Source organism: Phyllostomus discolor, chromosome 4, assembly GCF_004126475.2.
Source record: "Phyllostomus discolor isolate MPI-MPIP mPhyDis1 chromosome 4, mPhyDis1.pri.v3, whole genome shotgun sequence".
NCBI lineage: Eukaryota > Metazoa > Chordata > Mammalia > Chiroptera > Phyllostomidae > Phyllostomus > Phyllostomus discolor.
In genome coordinates, this window is record NC_040906.2 from 118006896 (window position 1) to 118020947 (window position 14052).

Consider the following 14052-nt stretch of genomic DNA (forward strand, 5'->3'; position numbering starts at 1 on the left):
ACTCATTGGCTTCACCAGATCTGTGACATCAAAAAGTAGGTCCAGTCCAGAATAATTTCCAACTGTAAGGAGTGTGTGTGGCCTTTATATAGAATGCCAGTGTTTGAGTGGTGTTTATGGATATAAATCAGAGAATTGTTCTATTTTTAAATTGCTAAAAAGTAGGGTGTGTGTTTTGTGCCTGGTTTTCTCCTTCTGGAGAACACAAGCAGTCCCTGTATTCCTCACCCCAGGCGTAGATATCCTCTGTGAACACCTAGTTACCCAGGCTTACTCTCCTTTTCTCTGTTCAGTTCTGATTCTTCACTTTGAAGAACACACAGTAGAGGCTGGTTTTCTTTATTTACTAGAAGTGTGTTCTTATTTTATTGTTTTAGCCAGGATACTATCAAAGTAAAGCTTCGGTACTGCTAGTTTTAAGAAAATAAATCTGATAAATGCTGGTATGTAGAATTTTATTTTTATTCAAGAAAACTCAACTGAAACCTGTTTAGCAACATAGTTCTCATGCATGGCTATGGCAAAGCCATTTCTAGTTGTCTCTGTTTTTAAGACATTTCAAGATTTTCAGTTTTGTTTTTAATTTAAACATTTCCCTGGATTTCTAGAAACAAAAATGCCTTAGTGTTGACTGTTGCAAAAGTGAGATGGAACATTTTGTAAGTGAAAGTGAGCAGAGAGATTGCTCTGCCCAATCAGTAAGTAGACATCAGGAATATAAAAAATGAGAAACAACATTTAAGTCTGGAGTGTCAGCAACAAAGGCAAAATTTCTATCAGTGGTGTGTGATGTTAGAATTATATTCCCCTCTTCCCCCCAAAAGAACATCCTTAGGTTTTCTTCTGCCAAATATTCCTTCTCAGGCTTTCGATATGTTCTACAGGCCACACACACAGGAGCAGGCCCGTCTGTCAGAGAACCCAGATGCCCAGCTGTGGAAGATATTCTTTCAGCAGCATCCGTCTGTTTCTTGGCAAGACTTTTAGGCAGTCTAAAGAAAACAGTCGGGGAGCAGCCTTCGGGCCTGCCTGTGGCTGATGCTGTGCGGGCTGGTATCTGGTTCCTGCTCTGACCTTGTGGGCCTGGACACCCTGCTCACTCGAGAGCTCTCTCTCTCTCCCTTTCCCTTTCCCCTGTCCCCCCAAACAATATTGTGATTTCGGCTTGACTTTGTGAAATTCCTGTGGATATCTAGACAAATTTTACTTTTTTGTTGTTGTTGTTGTTGTTTCTCTACTGATTTGAAGAGAGGTGGGTAGGTGCTGGAAGGGAAAGACCTTAGGGGAGGAAAAGAGTATCTTTCTGCAGTGCGCCAAGTATGCTGGCAAAATAAAAATAGCTTTCATGGGTTCATTTTCAAACTCAGTGCTCTTTAATAGTCTGAACGGGAGAACTAGTTCATTTCTTAGCCAACTACTGTAATGTCATTCAGATTCAGGGGCAACCTGGCGTGGGCCAGTATATTCTGTTCTTAAGGGAATATTCTTAGGCTTAAAGGGTGGTCTTCTTTGAAAGCACTGTTTAATAGTTGTATTCTTTGGTTTAAATCTTTATTTTTACAGCGTTTGTGTTGCTTGGTTTTTGCACTGAAAGGATTTTATTTTCCTATTCTCTTGATTATTTTAAGGTTAGCAGTTTAATGTTGCTGAAAGTTACACAAAGGAGTGGCTCCCCACCCCCTAGTTCTAACCTCCCCTAGTCCTCCTACCTGCCAATTGTGTCTGAAGTAATTTCCCAGCAGTGCTGTTGACTTTGGGAGATGCAGTATTTCTGGTTCTTGGGGGGGGGGGGGGCGGTGTGTGTATGTTTGTGCGTGTGCATTTGCCCTAATATCTGACTGATAATTAGTTGTTACTCAACTTGGAAGTTCTGTTCATCTCACTCCTCTTTCTTGACCCACTCAGAGAATTAACATGTGGTAGGCGAAGTGGGGGGTGCCTTATGCATGCCGACAGGTGCTAATCTTCAAGGAAATTTACCTTGCATTCCACCCATTAAGGGTATGGTACATAAAAATGGCTTAATGTCTCTTTGAAGGTGTCAGCAGGCATGTGTGGACCACACAGAATGGGTTTCACTGAAAGTAATAGAGTGAAATTGTCTGCATAATTATTTTCGTTGGATTGAGAATCAGCAGCCCTCTTTGGGTTCAGGAAATAAACCTCTGTTAAAACCATATGGCACTATTCTCAGAAGAGATGTTATTACAGGGCCACTTCCCTCTGAATTTTGAGTCAGGAATTCTTGAAAGGAGTCACATATGTCTGAGAATGCATGTCAGGTTTTCTTACTTGAGTGTACTTGTGGAAATCAGATGTTTTCTTGCCTTTTTCATAAACGCCACCATGTTCAGCAGGTAGAAGGTCCTTGGGAAGAGGCCAGCGAACAGCAGCACGGCCATCTCAGGTGTACATGTTTTGAATTATTATCTGGGCCAAGAGATTTTGTTCTTAAAGGAAAATAAAAATTTCCCTTAATCCAGTGAACCATGTGATTTGTCAACACTGAACACACATCTTAAGGTCAGCATAATTACATTCTGTCTGCCTAAGCCATTAATGCAGATTTAGTCAGCTTTGTTGTGTTTTTTTTCTCTTGCCCAGCTATAAATTTTCCCCTGAACTACCTGGCACAGTGCTCGTGTGTCCCAGAGGTAGCTGGAGTGGAGTGGAGGGTGAGGTGAGGTGAGGAAGAGGGCAGTTTGCGTGATCACTCAGGAATATTTGGGGTAGAGCTGAGTTAGGTAAATACATTAAATAATACCCACAATATTTTATATGCTAAGTATATTTTATGTGATACATATTTTTATGTAATATATAGATATATATTTTAATGTGCTAAATATATATTTAAGTACATAAGACAGTATGTACCTTGTGATGAACCTTTATGCATTTTAACTTTTGGGGGGTGGGTAATGGTTTTTCTGTTTAGTGTTTTCTATGGAAGGAATATAAACAAAAGTTGATATTTGTTCACTTCTGTTAATAAGCCTGGAAAATTATCAGAACCTGTAGAGCTTAGTCTGGCTGTTGGTAACGCTAAGAAGTTAAAATGTCTCCTGAGTGTCAGAATCATAGTGAATACTTAGTAGATGAGAAGTCCCAACTTTTCATTCCAGATTCTAGAGCAGTAATTTTCAACCTGTGTGCCTCAAGAATTTTTAAAACCCGCAATACCTGACCATTTAGTCAGGGGCACTGACCTCTTTTCCCTTAGACAGTTAAATAAAAAAAAATGACAGCTGTCCAGTGTGAATAAGTCAAATTTATGCCTCTTTTTTTGTCAGATTTTTGGGGTGTCCCACAGGATCTTAGTAATTAGTTTATGTGTGCCATGAGATGAAAAAGTCTGAAAATCGCTGTTCTAGAGGAAGAAGGTATGATACCTATAACTGGATAGTCAGAAGGCTTTTCTAACAACACCTTGGGTGTTTTGTAGTGAGAACTGTTTTTTACTAGGTAAGAAAGGTTGCTAGAATTTGGATTCCTTCAGTCACTGACACACATTTTGGATTCACTCATTTATTTATTCAACAAACACTTATTAGGTATTTATCATATTTACTTTAAAAAGACTACAAGAATTCAGAGATGACGTGGTCTTATATGGCCCAGAAAGAAGCTCACTCTATTAAGGAGACAAGGCATGGATATTCATGATTGTGTGATAGAACTGATGGGAAATGGGGAAGGGCCTAAAAAGGGCAGGTGAAGTGACATGGACATTCAGAAGCAGTTTTACTTCTCTAGGGGTAAGAGAAGGTTGTGTGGAGGTGGAGGCATTTGAGCTGAATCTTGAATATCAGTAATTAAAGTTACTGGCAGAAATCCTTGAATATTGAATTCTAGTTAGATAGATGGTGAGTTTCTGAAAACTAACACAAAATCTCATTTATTTTTGTGATGCACCTGCCCAAACCCTCCATCTCATCCCTGGCTCCCTTGGCAGATGTACTGATGAAAATTACTTGGCTCAATGCTTGGGCTCAGGTGGTTCCTTTGACCTCAGCTGTCTTCTGCCCTCTTCTCTATTAATCTGGGGCCTCCACAGCTTTTGAGGCTAAGGTGAAATGCTGCTTTCTCTAATACTCTAACAATTCTGTCTTTTTTTGTTTCTGTGTATGCTGACCTCCTCGACTAGAGCTGTGCCAGTACCAATGTGAAGTGTTTAGCACACTGTAGGTACTCAGTTGAATGTAATTCCATTGAACTAAGTAGATCAGGTAATTGAATCAACTTTTAAACTACACATTGAAGTTTGTTTTCAATTAGAAATAAGGAATAGAATGTATACTGTGACCTGGTACATAAAATTATAGACCAGTCTAGGGCCTAATTTTGAATTAATACAAGATAACATTATTACATAGTCAGAGGTGATAATTATTTTTTTCAAGGGACATTCTAAATTGCTCTAGAATTTAGCAACCTCTGGAGTTCAGTTGTCAGTACAGGGTAAAAGAAAATGTCTAACAATCTTCAGGCCAACTTGGTGGCTCAGACTTTCTTTCCAAAGTGCTTTTATTAGTTAAATTGTGTTTCTATAAATGATATCACTCATACTGTATGCCGTATCTCCATCCGCAGCAGATGGATTCTTTTCTTTCATTCCATATCCATTCTTCAGGGTTTGTTATTTTCTGATGAACAGTGAGAGTGAGAATACAGAACCGGGGAGGCCCTAGAGGAGAAATTCAGTTTATTTTATTCTGTTTCCATATTTTTCTTAACTTGTTGGATTGCAAATGACTAGATAAGAAGTGGTCAAATACTCTTTTCCATAGGATTCAGGAAGGAACTTTTCTCAGAAGATATGTTGGGAAAGATGGTTGATTTTACAGATTTTCAGCTGTTGTTTCGTGTTTTCTTTTGCTCTCTCATCTTTGATGCTGACTCTGATCTTGGCATTCCCAGTGTAATATTTAGGCTAGAAGAGATTTGCTCACTCTCTGACCTGTGTACGTGGTATGTACAGAGCCGCAGTTGGATCATGATGTGGCCCAGAAAGAACTGATTGCCGTGCAGCTGGGAGGGCTTTTAGGCCTGGTACTGTCCCATTCCTTGTAGGGTTGTCCAACCTTTTGGTGTCTCCACCACACTGGAAGAAGAAGAGTTATCTTGGGCTGCACATTAAATGCATTGCAACACGTAATCACAAAAAATCTTATGTTTTAAATAAATTTACAATTTTGTATTGGGCCGCATTCACAGCCATCCTGGGCTGCGTGTGGCCTGTGGGCTCGGTTGAACACCCCTGCTAACATAACTAAGATCGAAGTCAGAAGATACTATGGGTGCTTATAATCACAATTAAAAGTGTTCTTATTCAAAAATGCCAGGAAGCAGTGGGTAATAGGAGTCTGAAGTTGAAGAGAGGCTGCAGATGAATTTTTGATAGTCACAGGTGCTTGAAGCCATTGGTGTCAATGAGGTTGCCCAGAAAATGGGTCCAGAGTGAGAAGAGGAGAGTTATCCTCCTTGCCATTGTGGTGATTTAACGTTGTGTCCTTGGCCCCGGAGTAGAGGAAAGAGGTTGCCCTCCTCCAGCCTCCCAGGTTCTGCAGCAGAAGAGCAGCAGCAGAACTGCTTCCGTGGCCCCCATGCCTGTGCCCTCCAGGACTGCTGCCTGCTCCTGGTCCCCGTGACACTATGGGCTCCTCCTTTTCCTCCTTCTCCTCCTTCTCCTCCTTCCTACATTTTGCTCCTGCTGCCTTTTCCTTGCCTACCCCTTATGTTTGTGCTTCTTATGTTCCTTTGTAGACACTCATTCACTCATTCTATACCCATTCTCTGAGTGACCATGTCTTTTCCACCACTGGGTTCAAGTTCCCTTGACTCTTGAGAATGCATCTCCAGCCTCTTTTGAAATTCATACTCATTTTTCTAGTTTGCTTCCCGGGCATCTTCACCTAAGTACACCCTATGGGCACTTCAAACTGAAGTCCCCCACAATAATTGAATTTCCTACTGCCAGTTCATCCAAACTTCTTTACCCAAATATGAACCCCCTCCAGTTTTACCCATTTTGAGTCCCCACAGTTCTTCCATTTGACCAAATCAGAAAGCTGAGACTCACCCTCTCTGCCTTACTTCTTACATTCTGCTATACTGTTGTCTGAACCTCTGTTCTATGTCTCCAATGCATTTCCTCATACCCATGAGCACTGCTTTTGCTTAGCTCACACACTCAGTGTTTATCTCCTGGCCTATCATGTAAAAATACTTTTCTAACTGGTTCCATGCCTCTAACTGCACCTCCTTCTAGATTATTTTCCCTCTATAAGTAAAGTGGTCCTCCTAAACTGTGCATCAGCTCATAGCACACACTTGCTTGAATACCTAAGTGGTCCCTTTTACAGATGAAGTTCAGCCTTTGTGGAATGGTAGAGAAGGCCCTTCAGCACCTGACCTGATTGGCTATCTCTCTCCCCCAACCCTATGCCTGAGCTCCAGCACATGGCAAATTGCTTCATACTCCAGACTTTTTAAATCTCTGTGTCTTTGCACCTACTGTTCCTTCTGCTTGGAATGTCTTTTTCTTCTGAATTTGCTTGACTGAATTCTACTCATCTTTTGAAATTTACTCATCTCCTCTATGAGCCCTTCCTGACTGCTCCTAGAAGTTAAGCATTTATTCTTTGGCTACCTTTTGCTTGTTCAGACCTCACTAATGCTGTTTGTGACATTGCTGTAATGATTTGTTTATATGATGCCTCACCAAGTATACTCTGAGCCTCCTTGTTTAGCATATTTCATGCTACACACAGTAAGTACTTAGGAAATTTTAATTGATAAATGAATATTATGTTTGCATAGTGGTTTTATCTGTATAGGACATTTTTACCTTTGTCCCATTTCATCCTGATGACATCCCTGTAATGCAGATACTATGATCCACACTTGACAGATGAGGAAGCTATGTCACAGGAGGAAGTTGAGTCACAGGGATGATAGTTTTTTTTTTGCCTGCAGTTCTACAGCCAAGTTAGCAGCAAAACTAGGAACAGACTCCAGAATTTTTTGTTCCTTATATAGTCAGGTCCAGATTTAGATAGAGGATTCTCTTTTTTAGTCAGACAACTGGCTTGGTCTTTTAACTGTTCTGTTAAGTTCCCTAATTATGTGTGTGTGTGTGTGTGTGTGTGTGACCCATAGTGACAGGTGATGTGTGTTTAGCATCACTGATTTTTAGAATTGGATGTTAGGTAGTCTGTTATTTTGCAGACAAGACAATTCTGTACCTGAGAGGTTCACAACTTATCCCTAATGACAAAACTCACATCTTCTGACTTAAAGCAACACATTATCTTTCTTACTACATTTTGGGCAGTCATCATTTCTATTGGACAGAGTTTTACTGTTGAATCTCAAGGGTTGTTAGTATGATTTATTGAGCCATTAGACCAGTTAACTCTTGGGAAGAGATGATCCTTGTAGCAGGAAGAGTATCATTTCTGTGGACATTCTCAGAGAAGGTCCAAGGAAGAGATAGGACCTAGAGGAGAAAAAACCAAATGATGTTCTTTCATTGGTTAGTCCACTCTGCCAGATTGTATATTTCTTTTCCAGTGAGCTTTGTAGATTCTTGAGCATGTGCCATTTCAAAATAAAAATAAAGTTATCTAATTAGGCCGACAGACAAGAATTTCATATGGGAAGAAAAGGTGTGTTCAGTAGTAAGAGGGGATGTGGTGTCATGGTGTGGTTAGAGGATTTGTATGTTGGGCTCTGAGAGGACACGTCCTGAGGTACCTGGAAAGAGACCTGGAACTTATATTAGTAGTATCACTGTGCCTTTAAACTCTCCCTCTCTGTATGAATGTATGCATGCATATAATAGAGATAATATAAATTTATAACCATATACATTTATGGGTAAAAAAGCTACTACTTTAAACATTTTATATGGACAAAAGAAAGAAGTTTCACTGAACTGTCATTACTGATTAAATAAATCAACATGAAGCTTTTGAAAAACAGAAATTTTAAAAAATTTTTGATCATCTGAAGGTTTTTTGGCAATATTTTTTAAGAAGGTATTGAGATGTCAATGTGTTCTTTAACTGAGGTAGATGGTGATGATAAACTCTGAAAAATGAGCATCAACCCACTTCCTTAGGTTGGAAAAGAAGGTACTTTTCGCCCTGGCCAGGTGGCTCAGTTGGTTGGAGCATTGTCCTCTGCACCAAAAGAAAAGGTGGTCAGGGCTGAAAGTTTCTCTCTCACATCCATGTTTCTCTCTCTCTCTCTCTCTCTCTTTCCCTTTCCCCCTTCCTCTCTCTCTAAAAATCAATGAAATATATCCTCGGGTGAGGATTAAAAAAAAATGCACTTTTCTAACTTGCTGTGCCTTGAAAAAAAAAGGTAAAACTTATCTTCTAACTCCATTAAACACTACTTTAGATTCCTTTTACATAACAATAATTTGATCCTACTCAAAATACTTGGCACCTTTAGTGACAGAGTGGAATGTAGGAACACTTTAGCAGATCTGAATGTGAGTAAACTCCAGTAGTTTTGGAATGAAAGGGTGGAGTTTTCAGTTCCTTATTCAGCATTCACAGAAGATAAGACTACCAGGATTAACACAATAGACTCCCTTCATTACACATCGTTGAATAAAGCAATTATCTGTCTATCAAGACTATAGTAAATTGTACAACAGCATTAGGAAGTGTAGATGGATAGGTGGATAAATGCTATCCCATCAGAAAAGGGTGCTGATATATGATGGAATCCTTTGAGTTTAACTTGTAAACTGTTCTATTTTGGAGTTTATATCATGTTACCGTTGCAACTCAGAGAGAAATGATCTTTTTTAAAAAATATACTGTTGACGACATTTTTCAGTTACTTACCCATCTGAATTTTATTAAGAGGGTTATTTCAAAGACATCTCCTGTTTAATCATGTTTAAACAATCTGTTTAAGACCTGTTGTGTAGATATAAACACAATAGTCCTTTAATGTAGTAAAACGGACTTCTGACAGACACAGCACATAACAGGCATCCATCCATTATTGCTTAAGCTGCTGTTTCTTCCATGCCTGACCTGAAAGGGTAACCACAGCTCAGCTGACAGTGTTCTCTGGGTCGCCACACCGACATGCGCCATAGCACTGTCTAGCAAGCAGAGAATTGCAGAGAGGCAGACAATTGGAGAGGCCTTAGACTAGATTAGAACTAAGCACCTTAAATCAGTTTTAATGGCTGTGTTTACATTTCCTTCTTCTTCATTCCTTTAAGAAAGTAATCAGGTTTCGCAAGCGTTAAGAAAACCACCTCTTCTTGCCAGCTGGATGAGGTCCAGTTTAAGCAAGAAATTTTCCCCTTTTTTTTCCTGTCTTTTTTCTTTTTTCTTTCTATATGATCTTCACTGCCATTCAGCACAGCAAGACCAGGCGGTGGGAGCTGGCTGACTTTTTCTTGGTTATTACTTTTTAACATTTACTTCCTGTTACAGAAACGAAAATTGAAAATGATGTTCTGCTGCTGTAGCAGCAAATGTCAAGAGAGGAGCCTTTGCACATTTTAATTACCTCTATGTAGTGTTTTATGTTTTGTTTTGTTTTGTTTTGCTTGACACACACAGTCATATAACATGCACAAAACCATAATAATGAAAGAGAAACAGAGATCACATGCTAAGGAAATTCAGCCAGCATCCAGGAGTTGCGTGACAGTCTGTAGGCTAGTTGTCACTGCACTCTTTGAAGAATAATGCCATCCATGTCTAGCTAGCTTATTGGCAAATAAACAGTCATGCTTTTTGTTCAACTATGGAAACTGCCATTTCTATTGCTTGAAACGTTACCATTAAAGAATCTTTACGTCTCTCAGTGGGGTCTCTATAAATCCTAGTAACACAAAACTGTGGTGTGTGTGAATATATTGTAGTAAAAGAGGGCAAAGGAAATGTTTTCAAAACTAAAACACTCACGTTTTACTAAGTTTGGGGAGTAATGTGTAGAAATAGAGAAAGAGATCTTTGTTCATTTCCCAGAAACTGAAGGGAGAGATGCAGTTCGATGGCTCAGGATGAGGTGGATGTTGGGCTGTAGGTAGTGGGAGAACAAGATGTGTGTAAAATGGAGTCAGACATACAGATGTAGTGTCATAAAATCTCTGACTAAGCCTCTGCTTTTTCCTATTCTGTTCTTTCTAGATCCCTTTTCTTCAGCCTTGTTTCTTCTTTCCTGGTATGGTAGCCTGGTACACGAAAAAGAGGGCCGAGGCTTCCAAAGTTTCTGCCTACTTCCATGACTTCAAACTAATCTTTTTCCAGGCATCAGTTACTTTTCTAAAATGAAGAACATGGTCTGGTGCAAGCCACATTCTCTTCCAACTTTGAAAAATTCAAATTCATATAATTTTACTTTGAATGGGATAGAGAAGGAAAGAAGTGTGGAAACAATAGGCAGAAAAAGTCAAGGGCAGCTGGATTGGAACTGGAAAGAAAGTGCCAGAGAATGTGAAGGTAGAGGCAGAGTGGAGTAGAGCTGTATGAGGACATGGGAGGGAGCCTGCGGTGAAGTCAGCCAGGTTCCCTGTTAGCTCTTTCCTCCCCTGCCTGCAAAAAGTATTACATCTCCTCTTGTATATTTCCACTCTGCTTTCATCTTTCTTTAAAAAATTTTAATCCTGTTTTTCTTTGTACCTTCCATGAGTTTTTTTAAAGATGTGTCAAGCTTTTAAAGTCCACGATTTCAAGAAGAAAGAATTAGATTCTAAGCAGACGTTTATCAGAAGTTCCTCCTGACGTGTGACTTATACTGGTGCAGCGTGAGGGCCCTGTCCTCTCTTCTAGATGCTTGATTGTTTGATCGCTGTGATTTGCCACAGCCTAAAATCTAAGTTGTAAAGGATCTTGCATTAGATACATGCAAATTAAAATCCCCCAAGTTTTTCATTTGTATATTCATGGAAAGATCTTGAATTCTTTAACCCTTAGAAGCCTACATTTTGAAAGAGGCTGTCCTTGAACAATTTCTCTCACACATCTATTTGTATTTTTAAAATGACTGCATATGAATTTGGGAGAGTGCATTTTTTACTGTGATCTAAACTGATCTAAACTGGTTCCTTTTATTATTAAAAGAAAGCAAATTCCACTTTTACATTTTTTTTATGAACTGGAGTTCTTAGAATATTTCTATGGAGTCTAAGGCTTAACTATGTAATTATGTCTCTTGAGTAGATTATGTTTTTCTTCCCATAATTATGTTTTTACCCAGGAGACTGGAAGGCTTCAGACCTCTCTTGGGTGAAATTGTTCTTCCTCTCTTCTTCCTTGTTTAACTCTGAGTTCTATATGCCTGACTGTGTACAAGGGCTGAAAATGGGCTCTTGAAGATTCATGGTAGTGACCATGATTTTTTTCCTTTAGAAATTAGTTTATGTATTAAGAAGAGCCTTAAGAGAGAGCTTATGTTCATTTTGTAATGCCATCAGCGAAGAATCTCCTGGAAGGAGATTTGTTTATGATCTGTGGTCCTCTGTTTGAAGCCACACACTCAGCGCTCCGGGCTGTCTTCTGTCACAGGCTGTCGTGTGAGCTCTGGAGCCCTGCACACGTCACAGTGCAGGGCTGCTCCTTTCCACTGGCTCCAAAGAATCAAAGGCCTTAAACATGAAGATGGTTTCTTAGTCCAGTTCATTATTTTAGGCCAGAAATAGTTTTGACCTGAACCAGACAGCATACTCTTAGGAAAAAGATGACTCAGCAGCCTTTCCCAGCAAAGATTATAGACTCATCAATTTTACTGTGGGAAATGTTTCCCAATAGCCAGCCTTTTTTTCCCTTCCTCTCTGCCTTTTACTGGACAAAAGGAGAGATAATTCTAAATTTAACAGTGTTTATTTATTAATCCAACATGCATTTGTTATCTGTTTTCCCTTTACTAGGCTCCAAGTTATATGCCAGACTTAAGACATGACACCCTTCCTCAAGGGGTTCATAGTCAAGTCCAGGAGAATCTAAGATAATAGGGTTTGAAATTTTATATACATATTTTATATCAATTCATAGTAAGTTAATGCTTACTGAATGCTTACTACACTTAAGTATAACCACATGTAGTAGACAAAAAACAGTTGTAGCTGCTCTCAGCTTGCTAAGATAGAAACCAGAAGGATTACTGAGACCCTAGAGACAGAAAAGACCAGAACAATGTGATGACTCAGTTGAGACTGGAAAGGGACTTGGCCAAATGGAGATGATAGGGAGAGGGTATTCTTTGTAGAGGAGACAGCTCGTGCAACCACAGGGAGTCTGAAGAGCTGTGGACAGTCCAATGTGAGTAGAACACTGGCCAGGAGCAGTAGAGTTGCAGCCATTGGAAAAGAGAATGACACGTTACAACAAGACCCTATTTTCCAGGCCCTTGTTTGCTGGGCTCAGGGGCTGTTTTAATTCAATAAACGGTGAAATACAACTGATAGATTTTGAGAATGTAAGTGACATTAATGTTAGGATTTAGGGACTGAAAGGATTTTAAAAATTATGGAAACTAGCTTCTTTTTGTTAGTTCCAGAGAATTCCATTAAATCCCTTCCTGTGATTATACAACTAGTTGGTGCGCTTTCAAAAATGCCAGGCTGCTTCTCTGGCATATTAGCCACACTAGACTTAGGTTAGGAACCTACTTAGATCCTACTTAGGTTCTGGTAGGAACGGAAAGCAGGGGCCCATCCTTGTGGAAACTATAGGAATAGGCTTCACTGGAAGTTGTGCCTGGGTGCATTTTGAGCCTGGGAGACTAGAAAATGGTGATATTAATGGAAATAAGGAAATTAGAGGGGAAGCTGGTTGGAACTGTTTGTAGTGGAGAGTATGGGGTGTGTCAGGGCAAGGCAAAGGGCTTAACTAAACATTACAGGATTACAAGAGTATAGGTCTTTGATTTTGAGACGTTTACAAACCACCAGTGAAATGTAGTCATTTGAATGTAGACAGAGAAGAGTTTCACTTTTGTCAATAGTATTTCCATCTTCACATCTATTTAAGAATGCAGAAAATCAAGGTTTTCAATCTAGAGCCACAGTAGTTATAAATTATTAGGATCTGAGTTTTGTATGGCTTCCCTGAGAACTCACTTGAGTCTGTAATCTTCCCTGTTATATTGTTTTTTTGCTGGAAACCATTGAAACTGAACTCTCTTAAGATATACTAAACTCCTCCTTGTAGTATAATTCCAAGTAATTTCACATGGAATTGAATTATGACTTTAAAATTAGTCAGTATGTTTCCTAATCCCCGCCCCCCCTGCAAATACTCCTCTATGTACCCACTTTCAGGGTAGAGAGATTGGAACTGAAGGCATCATTTCCCCTCGCCCCCCGCCAGAACTCCTGTGAAATAAGCAGCTCTGTTTCTGTATGACTAATTTACTCAGAAACATGGTAATCCTGATGCAAGTCCTTTCCTCTCTTCCTTTTTACTTGGAGGATTGCTGTCACAACATTCTTAAATGGTTATATCCTGTGGCTTTAGCCCTAGAGTATTGGACCAGATTTCATTCTGTCACATACTTGCTGACAGCAAAATTAGCTAACATGTCCCTGGTCACCCCTGTCCTCCAGGGGAGCCTGAAAGCACAGCAGAGGATGCTCATGGGTTGCCAAAGTACCATTTTACTGGTCTGGGAATTAAAAGATCTCTCTTAAAAGGGCATTTCCCACATATACTGGGTAATATAAAAGAATTAATGTGCAGTTGTAAAACTAGAAGTATCAACTGATTTGAAAAATCTGTTTAGATTAGTTAGTAAATATGCAGCCACTATGGAAAACAGTATAGAGTTCCTAAAAAAATTAAAATAGAGCTGCTATACGATAGAGCATTTCCACTTCTGGGTATTTATCCAAAGAAGACAAAAAGTAATTTGACAAGATATATGCATTTCTGTGTTCATTGCAGCATTATTTACAATAACCAAGATACAGAAACAACCTTGATGTTCATCAATAGATGAATGATAAAGAAGATGCGAGATATGTGTAGTGGAAATATTATTCAGCAATAAAAAAGAATAATATCCTGCCAT

General features: G+C 39.4%; 1 protein-coding gene across 7 annotated transcripts in view; it reads left to right on the top strand.

The window, feature by feature from the left end:
* RUNX2 (RUNX family transcription factor 2) overlaps positions 1–14052 on the top strand; it is a 319729-nt gene that overhangs the window by 137841 nt on the left and 167836 nt on the right. The gene's annotated exons all lie outside the window — the stretch shown is intronic.